At 39.3% G+C, this 14206-nt stretch overlaps 1 protein-coding gene across 5 annotated transcripts in view; it reads left to right on the forward strand.

The window, feature by feature from the left end:
• The first annotated feature begins 5808 nt into the window (after positions 1 to 5808).
• The window catches only part of SYNE2 (spectrin repeat containing nuclear envelope protein 2), a 416605-nt gene continuing 408207 nt past the window's right edge, over positions 5809 to 14206 (forward strand). For 4 of the 5 annotated variants that reach the window (XM_072629430.1, XM_072629434.1, XM_072629433.1 and 1 more), the window contains exon 1: positions 5844 to 5975. The gene's annotated coding sequence lies outside the window, so the exon portion shown is untranslated. Of the gene's footprint in view, positions 5976 to 14206 lie in introns of all 5 variants that reach the window. The other variant, XM_072629431.1, reaches the window with a different exon arrangement.

The following is a 14206-nucleotide window of genomic DNA, read 5'->3' on the forward strand; positions in this document are numbered from 1 at the left end:
ATGACTATAGTTTTGCTTTCTTCTTCTGAAAACTTCTTGTTCATATCCTTTGATGTTTATCAGTTGAGGAATGGCTCTTATTTTTATAAATTTGACTCAGTTTTATACTCAGTATATATTTGAGAAATGAGGTCTTATCAGAGAAACTTTCTGTAAAATTTTTTTTGATATTACTTCAATGTTTATGGTACCATTTAGCAAAGTGTGATTTCTCTGGTTATCTCTTTTAATTAGGCCCATTTTTGCTTTTATTTTGTGTGAGATCATGATTGCTATCCCCAACTTTTTTTACTTCAGCTGAAGTGTACTAGATTTTGCCTCAGTCCTTTATTTTAACTCTGTGCATATGTCTTTCTGTTGTAAGTATGTCTCTTGTGGACAACAAATTGTTAGATTCTGGTTTCTAATCCATTCTGCTATCTGGTGCCATTTTATGGGTGAACTCATCCCATTCAGTTACAATTATGAACTGTGTATTTTCACCCATCCCCTTATCTCTTTCTCTCTCTTTCTTTTTATCATCTCCCTCCTTAAAAGTCTATTTTTGTTCTAACTACTGCCTCCCTTAGTTTACCCTTCCTTTTTCTTATCCTCTTCACCTTCCCATTCTGTCTCTCTATTGAGTAAATTACATTTCTATACACAACTGAGTGTATGGGTGTATTCTTTCTTCTTGGAACCAATTCTGATGATTATCTGCCACCCTCGCCCTGCTTTTGCTCATTGTAAAAGCTCTCCTTTGTGCACCTGTTTTATGTGAGATTATTTTCCTTATTCTACCTCTCCCATCCTCCTTGTTGCAGTACATTCCATTTTCTCCTTCCTTCATTTTTTTGGAGGTTCTTCTAACATAATCTATTCACACCCATGACCTCTGTCTGTGTACATTCCTTTTTTACTGCCCCAATAATGATAAAGTTCTTAGGAATTACATGTTTCATCTTCCCATATAGAAATGTAAATATTTTAATTTTATTGAGTCCCTTATGATTACTCTCCCATGCTTCTCTTTTGAGTCTTGTGTTTGAATGTCAAATTTTCTATTCAGCTCTGGTCTTTGCATCAGGTTTGCTTGAAAGCTCTCCATTTCATTGAATATCCATCACTCCACATCCCCCCGAAGGATTATGCTCAGTTTTTCTGGGTGATTCTTAGTTGTAATCCTAGCTTTTTTTTTTTTTTTTGCTTCTAGAATATTATATTCCAAGTCCTTTGCCTCTTTGACATGGAAGCTGCTAAATTTTATGATCCTGACTATGACTCCACAGTATTTGAATTGTTTCTTTCTGTTTGCTTGAAGTATTTTCTCTTTGACCTGAGAGCTCTGGATTTTGGCTGTAATATTCCTGCAAGTTTTAATTTTGGGAACTTCTGGGGTGATTGGTGGATTCTTTCCATTTCTATTTTACACACTGGATGTAAGATATCAGGGCAATTTCCTTGATAATTCCTTGAAATATAATGTCTAGGCTCTTTCTTTGATTCTAACTTTCAGATAGCCTAATAATTCTCAATTATCTCTCCTTGATCTATTTTCCCTGGCAGTTGTTTTTCCAATGAGATATTTTACATTTTCCTCTATTTTTTCATTCTTTTGGCCTTGTTTTATTGTTTCTTGTTTCATGGAGTCATTAACTTTCACTTGCCAAATTCTCATTTTTAAGGAATTATATTCTTTAGTGAGATTTTGTACCTCTTTTTCCATTTGGCCAATTCTGTTTTTTAATGAGTTCTTTTCTTCAGTGATTTTTTTGGCACTTCCTTTTCCATTTGATATATTCTACTTTTTAAGGAGTTCTTTTCCTCAGTGAATTTTTTTGGTGTGCCTCTTTTACCAAGCTGCTAATTCTCTTTTCCTAATTTTCTTGCATAAACTCTCATTTATCTTGCTAATTTTTCCTCTATGACTCTCATCTCTTTTTTTAATTCTTCCAGGAATTCTTTTTGAGCTTGGACCCAATTAGCATTTTTATATGAGGCTTTTTGGGAAGCTGTTTATGTTTTGGTCTTCCCTGCCACTGTAGTAGGTTTTTATGGTTAAATAATTTTTTTTCCATCCTATTTCTTGACTTTTAACTTTAGGTTGAAGCTGTGCTCTACTCACCTGGAAGTGGAGAGGCACTGTGCAAAATTTCATACTTTTTCATACTGCTTTTTCCAGAGCTAGATCTGAGAGTCTACAAATGTTTGATGCTTCCATGGTGGTCTGATCCTGGAAGAGGTATGCTCACTGCTCTCCTGGTTTCCACTCTGTTGGAGTAATCTTTACCAAAGAAGGGTCTTAAGTCCCCTGCAGTTACACACACTCAACTCTCTGCTTTGGTACTGTGACCTAGTCCCCTGATTCCATGTGACCAACCACCAGTGCTCCTCTCTGCCCTGGAACTGTGACCTAGAACTTTGTATGAGCAATAGAGATGCCAATCAGCACCAGTTGTACTTAGTGACAGCAATGGGTCCTCAATAATTTTTTTCTGACCAGTTGTCTGACCCTCTTACTGTCTATGGGTTGACAGCTCCCAAAGTTGCTACTGTTGCTGCTACCACATGTGTGGGCTCTGGACACAACTGACTTTCAGTCAGTTGTTTCAGTACTCCTGGTACTATAGGGGCAGAAAGTTTTTTCTCTCTTTGTAGAGTCCTTTTGTTGAGCATCTTTCAGGTAGTGACACTTATGGTCAAGTGACTTAGCTAAGTTCCCAGGGGCTACCCTTCTCCACATCTTGATTCTCTATTGCCAGATTAACTCTCTTAAGTCCACAGATTGCTGATATCTTATTCCTCAAAGCTGCTTCTTCCCTCAAGTGACTGCATTTATATACCTATGTCTGTATGAAGGGTATGTCACTACTATTTAAATTGTGTCTCAGATTCTTTTGAATCAATGGACTTTTAAACTTCTTTATGGTGTGACTATCTGGAGAAGTCAGTACAGAGAGAGCAATCTTCTTCTCTCTCTCTGTAGGGGTCTCCTCCACAAAGTAAACCTGGGCCTGCACTCCCTCAAACTCATAAACCATCTTTAAATGATCATCTATGGGTATGCCTATCTTCTTTCAGTCAATGAAATTGTCTTCCCTCCTCATTTACTTAGAAAAATATATTCCCATTTCATAAAAACTTAGAGGCTTAAGCATCTTTTGTTGTGTCTGACTCTTCATGACCCCATTTGGGGTTTTCTTGGGAAAGATAGTGGAGTGGTTTGCCATTTCTTTATCCAGCTCATTTTAGAGGTGAAGAAATTGAGGTAAACAGAGTTAAGTGACATGCCCAGGGTCACACAGTAAGTGCCTGGGGCCTGATTTGAACCCAGGAAGATGAGTTTTCCTGACTTTAGACCCAGTGCTCTATTCACTGCATCACCTACCTGCTCCTGAGCATTCTTATAGTTAGCTTATCTTGTTTTATTACATTCTAGGTTTTCTGGGGTTGGGCTTGTTGGTCAAAGATTCACTCTTCTACAAAAGTCTTTCCATGCTTCTCTTTGGTCTTCTCATTCATTGCTTTCTTCAGTGCATTAACATTTCTTTACATCTATGTGCCATAATTTGTTTAGCAATTCCTCAATGGATAGGCATCTTTGTTTCCATTTCTTCACTATTACGTACAGTAGCAGGTGGATACTTAACATTATTGTTATTGTTGTTACTGATATATTTAACTGGTATGTGCTTTTTTTTTTTTTACCAGCTTAATTGCTTAATTCAATGAAACTGAATGAAATTAATTTGCCTGATGGTCTTTCTGTCTCTCTGTCTCTGTCTCTGTTTCTCTCTCAGTGATGTTTTATTTTAGGTCAATCAACAATCATTTATAAAGTACCTATTTGTATGGATCAGTGTCCTAGGTAAAGTTTTTATAATCTAACAATAATAACTTACATTTAAATTACCACTTTCAGACTTACAAAACACTTTTCTAGTAATCCTGTGAAGAAGCAGTATCAGTATTATTATGTCCATTTTACAGATGAAGAAACTGAGGCTTTAAAAGGTAAAGAGCTGAGATTTGAACCCAAGTCTTAATAACTCATCCCAGTGCTCTTTTCAGTATACTGATTGCACTTTCCTTGTTCTTACAGAACTTATATTCTGTCATGGGAATAAGACCACTGTAATATTGCTTCAGGAGAGAAAAGAATTGTGTTTTGTGAAGTCTGAGGGGAAAAGTTATTGTTGTGGGAGGGAGAATCAGGGAAGGCTTTATGTAGGACATAGTTCCCTAGAAAAAATTTAAAGGATGGATACAAATTTAGCAGTCAAAGAGGGGAAAGGAAGATTTTTCAGATATAGGGAACATTGTGGACAAAAGTACAGACTCAGGAATATAGAGGGCCTGTTCCTGGGACATAGAGTCATTTTGGCTAAGGTAGAAGATAAAATTTACACAAGGTAGTGCCACATCATAGAGGACATTGAATAACAAAGTGTGAATTTTTCTCAGTGGCAATTGGAACCTATTGAAGACTTTTGAACATTGAAGGGACATGACCAAGTCAATACATAAGAAAAATTCTTTGGATAGTTCTATGAAGGATTGATTGAGAAGATAGTCTAAGTAATATGGGTCCATTAAAGGTTACAAAAATCCAGGAAGTAATGAGATGGTAATTGAGGGCCTTGATATCAGTGGGACTGGAGAGTAGAAAATAGATATATGTGTTATAGAGTTGGGTGGAACTGAGAGAATGCCAACTGACATTAGATTTTGAGCTCCTTGAAAGCAGGGATTGTCTTTTGCCATTTTTTTTTTTTTTGGTATCTCCAGGATTTAGCACAATGCTTGGCACATTGGTGCTTAATAAAGCATATCGACTGACCGACTGGACATGAGAGGTGAATGAACAAAGGGAATAAAAGAGAGCCCCAGAGTTACTGATATGGGAGACTGGGAGAATGGTAGTACCACAGACACCAACAGTGAAGTCAAGTAGGTAGGTTTGGGATGACCAGAGATAAGATGATTTTGGAAATATTAAAATTTGAGGGACATGTGGACCATCCAGTTGAAGAGATAAGATGCTGTGGCATTGAATTCAGAATTAAAGATTCTAACTGAATCCCGACTATCTCAAAAGAGATATTTATAAAGTCAGTCAATCAATAAAGCACAGTACCTGGAACATAATATATAAATGTTTATTCCCCTATAAGATCTTAGATTTCATCAGCATTTGCATTAAGTCCACAAAACCTTGATGGGCAGTTGTATGAGTTGGTGTGACCAAAAAAAAAAAAAAGTCGGCACCTGATGGTGCTGAATGACCTGCCCAAAACTGAATAGAACTGCATCAAAGAGGGTGGAGGGAGTCCTCAAGTATCAACTTTTACCCTTTTCTCTTTGATTGGTCCAGGGTCTAGTAAACCCCAAGGAGTCCATGCACTCTGAACTGAGCACGATGAGCGGGCCCGGGGTTCTTCTGGATATGGCAGGGGATCCTTAACTTTCTGGTACCTGTTTCATGCCACTCGGGCTCTTCTACTCTCTCTGAGGCTTGACTCAGTTTTGACTAAACACAAAGTTGTCTGCGTCCCCGCCAGGCAGTCGGGCTGGAGTTCCTTCTCTGAAGTCCTGCAGCCCAGAGCTTAGGAAGGAGCGGCGGAGGGGTGCTCCGCCTCCCTGCTCCCTGCGGACATGCTCCAAAGTGGACAGGGAGGGTGGTGCTGGCGGCGGCTCTAAGAACAGGAGTCTGGGCAGCCCGGGGCTGGCGGGCTGGCGGGCGGGGAAGGCGTGGGGCGTGGTTTGCCGCTTCCCGAGCGCCAAGGAGCGGAGCGGGCTGTGTAGCGCCGAGAGCCTCGACCAACTGCACGGAAAAAGCGAGTGAGAGAAAGGGAAAGCTCGAGCCCCGGAGAAAGGAGAAAGGAGAAACGAAAAAGGAGAAAGGGGAGCGCAGAGCTGTGGCAGTGCCCGCGGCCCCGCGCCCTCCGCTCGGGCTAGGGCGGGTGAGTGTGGCCGCACCAGCTCTCCAAGCCTCGGTGCGTTGCGCCCTGGTTTGTGGCGGGGAGCGGGGAGGAGGAGAGAAGGAGGGGGCGGGCGAGTGCTAGGGATGGAAATCCTTCTGAGCCTAGCTAGGGAGGAGGAGGAGGAGGACGATAAGGGTGGGGGGTGGGGGGCGAAGAGAGGATGAGGAGGACGGAAGGCACCGGAGTCCAAGCACGGACAACGGTCCTGGCCTCGCGGCCGCGGGAAAGTTTGCCTGGGGGAACAGAGCGGGGCGTACTGGGGGCGCAGCAAAGTTGTCACGGGCGGAGCTCGCAGGGCTTTGGAATGAGCGCCCGGGCTTGGCATTTGTCTGCGTTTCTTTGTGTCACCTTCGGGCCGCCCGCCTACCTCGACAAGGGGGTAGCACTCGGTGGGGATCAGCCCACAGCCGGGGCTCGGACTTCCAGCCCCGGGTTCAAGCTTTCTCCCTCCTCCTCCCTCCTCTTGATTCTCCTCCTTCCTCCTCTTAGTCCTCCTCTTCCTTCTGCTCCCCTCTTCATCCCTCCCTCACCCCCCCAAGCCCAAAGCTCTCTTGTGTTAGCCGATTGTTGTCGTCCTCTCGTCATGCCTGGGCGGGAAAGAATTTGAACACTGCGTGCTGTAAAGCTTTGGGAGAAGCGGCAGAGAGATTGCAAAATCCGGGCGAGGCGCTAGGTCCGCCCCTGGGTACCAAAGAGACGGCCGGGATGGGGGTAGTCTGGGGGTAGCTGAGAATCCCAGGAGGTGGGTGGGTGGGGGTGGTGAAGGCTGATAGGAAGCTGAGCTGCTAGCAAATCCTTCTCCGCGTCGGTGGCTGCTAATACAGCGCGTATTATAATTCCATTTTGATTGCTTGGGGTCTTTGTTGTCTGAAATTGCCTTTAGGGTCTGACTGCAACACCTTCTTGGGGCAGGTTGTTTTTTCTTTTAAATAAAAAAGAGGAGCCCCCAAAGGGTTTGGAAATCGGATCTTGCTGCTCAGGACAAGGTTGGCTACCTATTTTAGTGAAGCCAGAAAACCACAACGTACCATTTGGCTTTGTGCATAGCTATTATTTCTCTAAGTTATTCTTTCCCTCTCTTTTCTTCCCCTCCCTTTCCCTCTTCCTTCTCTTGAACGGGAGGATCTGCGGTAGTAGTAGACTCAGCCAGGACAAGTATCAGCAAGTCATAACTAAGATGGCATAGTTCATTTCAGCCCTTCAGCGGGATTCCTTTTGTCATATCTTTTCTACCATCGAAGTTTGATTTCATTCTACTTCTCTGTGTTTCTCTGAGAATCGCACAGTACTAAAGGGCATGATTACGGAACTCCTGTAGTCTTGCTGGGTTCGTGATTAGGTTCAGAGTAATCTCCATGACAATTTAGGAGTGGGAAGTGTAATTAGACATACTCCACCTTTCCAACCAGGCCCTTACCATTAAGGCAGTTCTGTCAGGGACGTTTTAAGTGATCTGAGATGGGTGTTCAACTTTTCTCCCCACTTACATAACCATAACTGTGCTTTTGGAGTTTTAATACATGGCTTCTTCATTGGTTTCTTTATGGTAAAACAGCAGAAGGCTTCCTATGAGTTTTTCTTAATATATTTTCATAGAAGCAAATGGCATTCATTGGGAAGGGTTTGAACAAGTGGAATCATGTATGTATGAGTAATATATTTTCCATACAATCCAGCAAGCATTATGTGCGAGGCAGGCCCGGGATCTCTGTCCCTAACCTGTGTCCAAGGTCTGTTCTCTGTCTGCAGTTCACTGTACTGGTTCTGGAGATACAAAGGGAGACAGCCTGGCCCCTCAAGGAACTTCTGTTCCTCTGTGCTGATGCTACATGTAAATATTAGAATAGGAATAGGGACTGGACTGTGATCTCATTGGTTTAGGGAGCTCTCTATACCAGGTGAGGAAATTCCCTTTACCATTGTTGATTACACCTGTTCTGCACATTTGTAGTCTTAGCCACTTGCCTAGGGCACTGAGAGCTTTGTCTTCCCCAGGATGACATATGTGTCGTATTGTCTAAGGCTCAACACTTGAACCATGGTCTTCCTGGTTTTGAGGCTAACCCCCCTCTTTCTCTCTCTCAGTCGGGGGTGACTCTTAAACAGAAGATTATATATGACAATTTGAGGAGGAGAAAGAGTGATAACAATTAAGGAGATCAGGAAAGGCTTATTGTAGCAGATGGTAAGTGAGCTGAACCTTGAAGAAAACTAGAAATTCTAGGTGTTAGAAATTAGAAGAAGGTCCAGAACTGGAGAAAATTGTCTCATGTATGTGAGAGCCACCATATTTTTCCATAGGTTGGATTTATTTTATTTGGTCCTATATAGCAAAACAAGGAAAAAACAATGGGAAGAAGTTGCAAAAAAGGCAAAATTATGGTTGAAGTCAGTAAAACTTAGTAACAATTACAACTGTCTAAAGTGGAGCTGACTGTTGTCCTGGGTAGTGGTGGGCTTCCTCTTGCACAGAGGTCTTTAATCAGACTGTATTATCACTGTAGGGGTATATTTTTAATGGGAATTTTTTTGCAGTATGGGTGGGACTAGGTGGCCTTTGAAGTCCCTCTCAACTTAAAAATCCTGTGATTTAATGATTCAGTTTGTAAAATAAGGAGGTTGGCCTAGTCCTAGACCATCTCTAACATCGCTTCCTGCTCCAAGTTCAGGATCCTTGTGAACTTAGAGATCCATCAAGTTACTTGTTTAATTTGGATATTTTTTAAAAATTGATTTTAGTGCAACTGGTTTGTGTTTGTAAAATCAGATTTATGCTTTTGATGTTTTAAAATCCATTTAAATAAACCACCTGCTTAAGAAATTTCATGAATATTTGTACAGATTAATGCTAATTGAAGCAGGTTTGAGGAATTCAAGTTGTCTGGACACATTATACAGTTTTGCCACACACAGAGCCCAAGGTGACTGTGTAATATCAAACCTGGTTACTGTAAATCATTATGCAGCATGATTTAGTCATGTTTTACAAATTTTGGGACAGTCCAAAGGTAGGTATGGGAATGCAAACCATTTATATATTTGTTTTTCATTAGTTATCTGAGATTTTAAAATATAGATTAAAAAAGCTTTTTAAAAGCTTCCCATCATAAACAAAACAAGATACTGCTATTCTAATTGTTGCAAAAGTTCAATTACATTCAACAAAACATTTATTTGGGACTTAGAGTATTGTGTGAATTATGGGAGTCAGGAAAACCTGAGTTCAAATCCAAACTAAGGCACTTCCTAGCTGTGTAATATTAGGAAATTCATTTCATTTCTGTTCATTTCAGTTTTTTCATCTGTCAAATGGTTAGGATAATGATAGCACCTACCTCCCAGGGTTTTTGTGAAGATTAAATTATATAATATTTATAAAGTGCTTTGCAGAACCTAAAGCATTATATAAAGTCTAGCTTATTATTATAACTTAATAAAATTTCAATAGGAAACATTTGTTAGCTACACTCATATTTTACATGGTTTGGAATTGAGATTGCAAGATTTTAACACATATAATTTTTAATTTTTCATCATGAAACCAACTTCTAATCAAATTATATATTAACTATACCTATGAAGAATTGCCCACTTTTTCTAAGTCTAGCCTCAACTATGGTCCATACATTTTATTTTTTTATGTTAAAATATTTTAAAAATTTATTTAGTATTTTATTTCCCACCAGTTACATATAAAAACAATTTTAACATTAGTTTTTAAGACGTTGAGTTCCAAATCCTCTCCCATCCTTCCCCTACCTCCATTGAGAAGGCAAGCAATTTGATATAGGTTATACATGTATATTCATGCAAAACATTTCCATATTAGTCATGTTGTGAAAGAAAACATAGACCAAAAAAACCCCTGAAGAAAAATAAAGTTTAAAAAGTATACTTCAATCTGTATGCAGACACCATTAGTTCTTTCTCTTGGGATGGATAACATTTTTCATCATAAGTCTTTCCTGTTGGATCATTGTATTGCTGAGAATAGCTAAGTCATTCATAGCTGATCATCTTACAGTACTGCTGTTACTTTATACACAGTACATTTTGCTTTGCATGAGCTCATGTAAGTCTTTCCAGGTTTTTCTAAGAGCATGCTGCTCATCATTTCTTAAAGCATAATAGTATTTTATCAAAACCGTATACCACAATTTGTTCAGCCATTCCCCAATTGATGGGCATCCCCTCAATTTCCAATTCTTTGCCACTAGAAGAGAGCTGCTATAAATATTTTTGTACATAAAGGTCCTTTTCCTTTTTTAAAAATTTCTTTTGGGATACGGACCTAGTAGTAGTATTGCTAGGTCAAAGAGTATACTTGGTTTTATAGCCCTCTGAGCATATTTCCAAATTGCTCTACAGAATGGTTGAATCAGTTCACAACTCCACCACAGTATATTAATGTCTCATTTTTCCCAAATCCCCTCCAACATTTCTCATTTCCTTTTCTCTCCTATTAGCCAATTTAATAGGTATGAGGTAGTCCCTCAGAATTGTTTTAATCTGCATTCCTCCAATCAATAGTGAGACCACTTTTTTGTATGGCTGTAGATAGGTTTGGTTACTTTATCTGAAAATTCTTCATATCTTTTGATTATTTATTAATTGGATAATGGCTCTTATTTTTTATAGATTTGACTCAGTTCTCTATACCCAATTGAGTGTGTATGTTATTGCCTCTTTGAACCAATTCTGATGAGAATAAGATTCACTCACTCCTCTTCATCTCCCCCATTCCCCTCTATTTTAAAAAGCTCTTTCTTGCCCCTTTTATAATTATTATTGCCCCATTCTACCTTTCCCTTTCCCTTTGTCCCAGTACATCCCTCTTTTATCCCTTAATTTTATTCTTTAGGTATCATCTCTTCCTATTTAACTCACACCTGTGTCCTCTATTTATATATACACTTTCTAATTGCCCTAATAATGATGTAGTTCTTATGAGTAATAACTATCATCTTTCCATGTATGAATGTAAACAGTTTAAGTCTCTTATGATTTCTCTTTTCTGTTTACCTCTTTATGCTTCTCTTGAATCTTGTATTTGAAAATCAGATTTTTCTATTCAACTCTGGTATTTCCATCAAGAATGATTGAAAGGCATCAATTTCATTGAATGCCCATTTCCCCCTTGAAGGATTATACTCAGTTTTGCTGGGTATGTGATTCTTGGTTGTAACCGTAGCTCTTTTACCCTCTGGAATGTCATATTCCAAGCCCTCTGATTCTTTAATGTAAAATCTGCCAAGTACTATGTTATCCTGACTGTGACTCCACAGTACTTGAATTGTTTCTTTCTGGCTGCTTGCAGCTCCTTGACCTGGTAGCTATAGAATTTGGCTATAATATTCCTGGTATTTTTCATTTGGGGATCTCATGTAGGAGGTGATTGATGAATTTTTTCAATTTTTATTTTGCCCTCTGGTTCTAGAATATTTTCCTTGATAATTTCTTGAAAGATGATATCTGACTCTTTTTTTGATCATGGCTTTCAGGTAGTCCAATACTTTTAAAATTATCTCTCCTGGATCTATTTTCCAGGTCAGTTGTTTTTCCAATGAGATATTTCATATTGTCTTCTATTTTTTCATTCTTTGATTTTGTTTCTTAATTTCTTCTAAAGTCATTTGCTTCCATTTGCTCCATTCTAATTTTTAAGTAATTGTTTTCTTCAGTGAGCTTTTGGACTTCCTTTTCCATTTGGCCAGTTCTGCTTTTTAGGGAGTTTTTTCTTCTGTGAATTTTTGTGCCTCTTTTTCCATTTGTCCAATTCTGCTTTTTAAGAAATTCTCTTCTTTGGCTTTTTGGACCTCTTTTATCATTTGGCCTAGTCTGTTTTTCAAGGTGCTATTTTTTCAATATTTTTTGGGTCTCCTTTACCAAGCTGTTGAATGTTTTTCATGATTTTTTTTTTGCATCACTCTCATATTTCTTCCCGACTTTTCTTCTACTTCTCTTACTTGATTTTCAAAATCCTGTTTAAGCTCTTCCATGGCCTGAGACCAATTCATATTTTTCTTGGAAGCTTTGGATGTAGGAACTTTGGTGTTGTTATCTTTTTCCGAGTGTGTTTTGATCTTCCTTGTCAATCCTAGTAACTTTCTATAGTCAAAATTTTTTTCTTTTGTTTGATCATTTTTCCTAGCCTATTTCTTGACTTTCAACTCTTTGTTGAAGTAGGGCTCTTTTTCCAAGATGGAGGGCACACTGTCCCAAGCTTCAGGGGTTTTGTGCAGCTGTTTTCAGAGATACTTCTAGGGACCTGTAAGTATTCAGTTTTTCCATAGATTTCTTGATCTAAGGTGAAGTGTTTACCTCTCTCCTGGCCTGTGTTCTGGTCTGTGAGCTACCACAAGCACTCTTTTATGCCCTGGACCTGTGACAAAGGTTCCCTGCTCCACTGTAGCTGCAAGCCCTGGTGTGCTAGTGCTCCTCCTTGCCCTGAGTCTGCCACCCAGGACTATGACTTGGTCTGAGTATGGGCAAAGCAACAGAGTTCTACCTCAGTGCTAGCAAAGATGCCCTTGTAATCTCCTTCTGACCAGTTGTTTGACTCTCTTACCATCTGTGGGCTGTTTTTGCTACAGTTTCTGTTGATTCTGTGGCTCCCAATGTGTGTTCCTGGTTGGCTGGGTCTGAGTCTGTGCTGGCCTGTGCTCCACTCTTATCCAGGTGCAACAGTCCTTTCCTGCTGACCTTCTAAGTTGTTTTTGGATGAAAAATTATTTCATCCCATCCTTTTGTGGGTTCTGATGCTGCAGGAATTATTTTATGGCACTATATAAAGATGTTTTGGGGAGGTTTTGGGGAGAACTCAGGTGAGTTGCTGCTGTTTCTCTACCATCTTGGCTCTTGGTCCATACATTTTCAATAGAGTTTAAGTCAGATTAGTTCCCAGGCTATTCAAGCATATTTATCTTCATTTGGGGTAGGGTGGTGAGGTGTAAATTTCTTAACCTTCTATGTTTTGTTCAAGATGTTCTTCAGTATTCCATTTCCTATTGGAAATTTCTGTAATACGAGAAAAATTCTGCATTTTGGTATATCAATATATCTATCAAAGTTCATTTTTTGTGGGCTCATTGGAATTAAGAAAAGTCCAAAAGCATTTTCTGGAGTGGGATGTTTGGTAGTCTGATGAAGATGGCCAGATCTCAGAGGATCATCTGGTTTTGGCATAGCCTTGAATAAAAGAGTGAGTTTCAACAGTAAAAATCACCTTTTCCAATCTTAATTAATCCAGTCTTTGTACTTTTTTTGCCCACAGAAGTACTTTTTTCTTCATAACAATAATTAATTTTTAAAAAATTGTTTTTTTTCATTCATATTCCAACTACTCCTCCCTCTGAAGGCATCTTTCAAGAGGATGAATAAGGCTATTTTGAAGTAACAGTTTGTCAGTTATTATGGTGCTTTTCATCTTTGATCACACTTTCTCTTGTGCATTTTTTCAAGTAGCTCTGTTTTATTATGAGCTTGATCATTGAAATGTTAGACTTACCCAAACCAATAGTCTCTGTAGAATCATTCTTCATGTCATCATGTCTTCCAGTGCTGCAACTTGTCACAGAATAACAAATATATCAGGTCTAGAATGTAATTGTTATTTTTCAATAGTTTTCCAGTTGTGTCTCTTTGTAACCCCATTTGGGGTTTTTCTTGGCAAAAATACTAGAGTGGTTTGTCATTTCTTTTTTCAACTCCTTTTACAGATGAGGAAACTGAGGCAAACAGGAGCAAATGACTGGCCCAGGGTCACACAGCTAATAAGTGTCTAAGGTCAGATTTGAACTCAAAAAGATGAGTCTTCATGACTTCAATCTGGTGCTCTATCTACTGTGCCAACTAGCTGCCCTAGAATATAATTACTAATGGTATAAATCTGATCATTTTCCCATCTACTTGTAGATTATGGTCCTTTTGGTGGTATGTAAGTAAAGCAAAGTCATCCCACCTGAGGTGATGAGCTCCTTTTAGAACACAGGAGCAAAAAGGCTGTATGGTATAGTGCATAGAAATGCCTAACACCTCTGCATTAAAGCTCTCTCTTTGGCATATACTGCTCTATGAGCCTGGGCAATTCAACTGGCCTCTCAGTGACTCAGTCAATTCTCTTTGACTATAAATTGTGTTGTAAATGAGGCTCTTCATTGATTAATGAATTTCCATTTAAATCCCAAGAAATCACAGACTTTATATAACCCAGAGAAATATTGAAGTTCTACTATTAATACATT

Source organism: Notamacropus eugenii, chromosome 1 (assembly GCF_028372415.1).
Source record: "Notamacropus eugenii isolate mMacEug1 chromosome 1, mMacEug1.pri_v2, whole genome shotgun sequence".
In the NCBI taxonomy this organism is placed as follows: Eukaryota; Metazoa; Chordata; class Mammalia; order Diprotodontia; family Macropodidae; genus Notamacropus; species Notamacropus eugenii.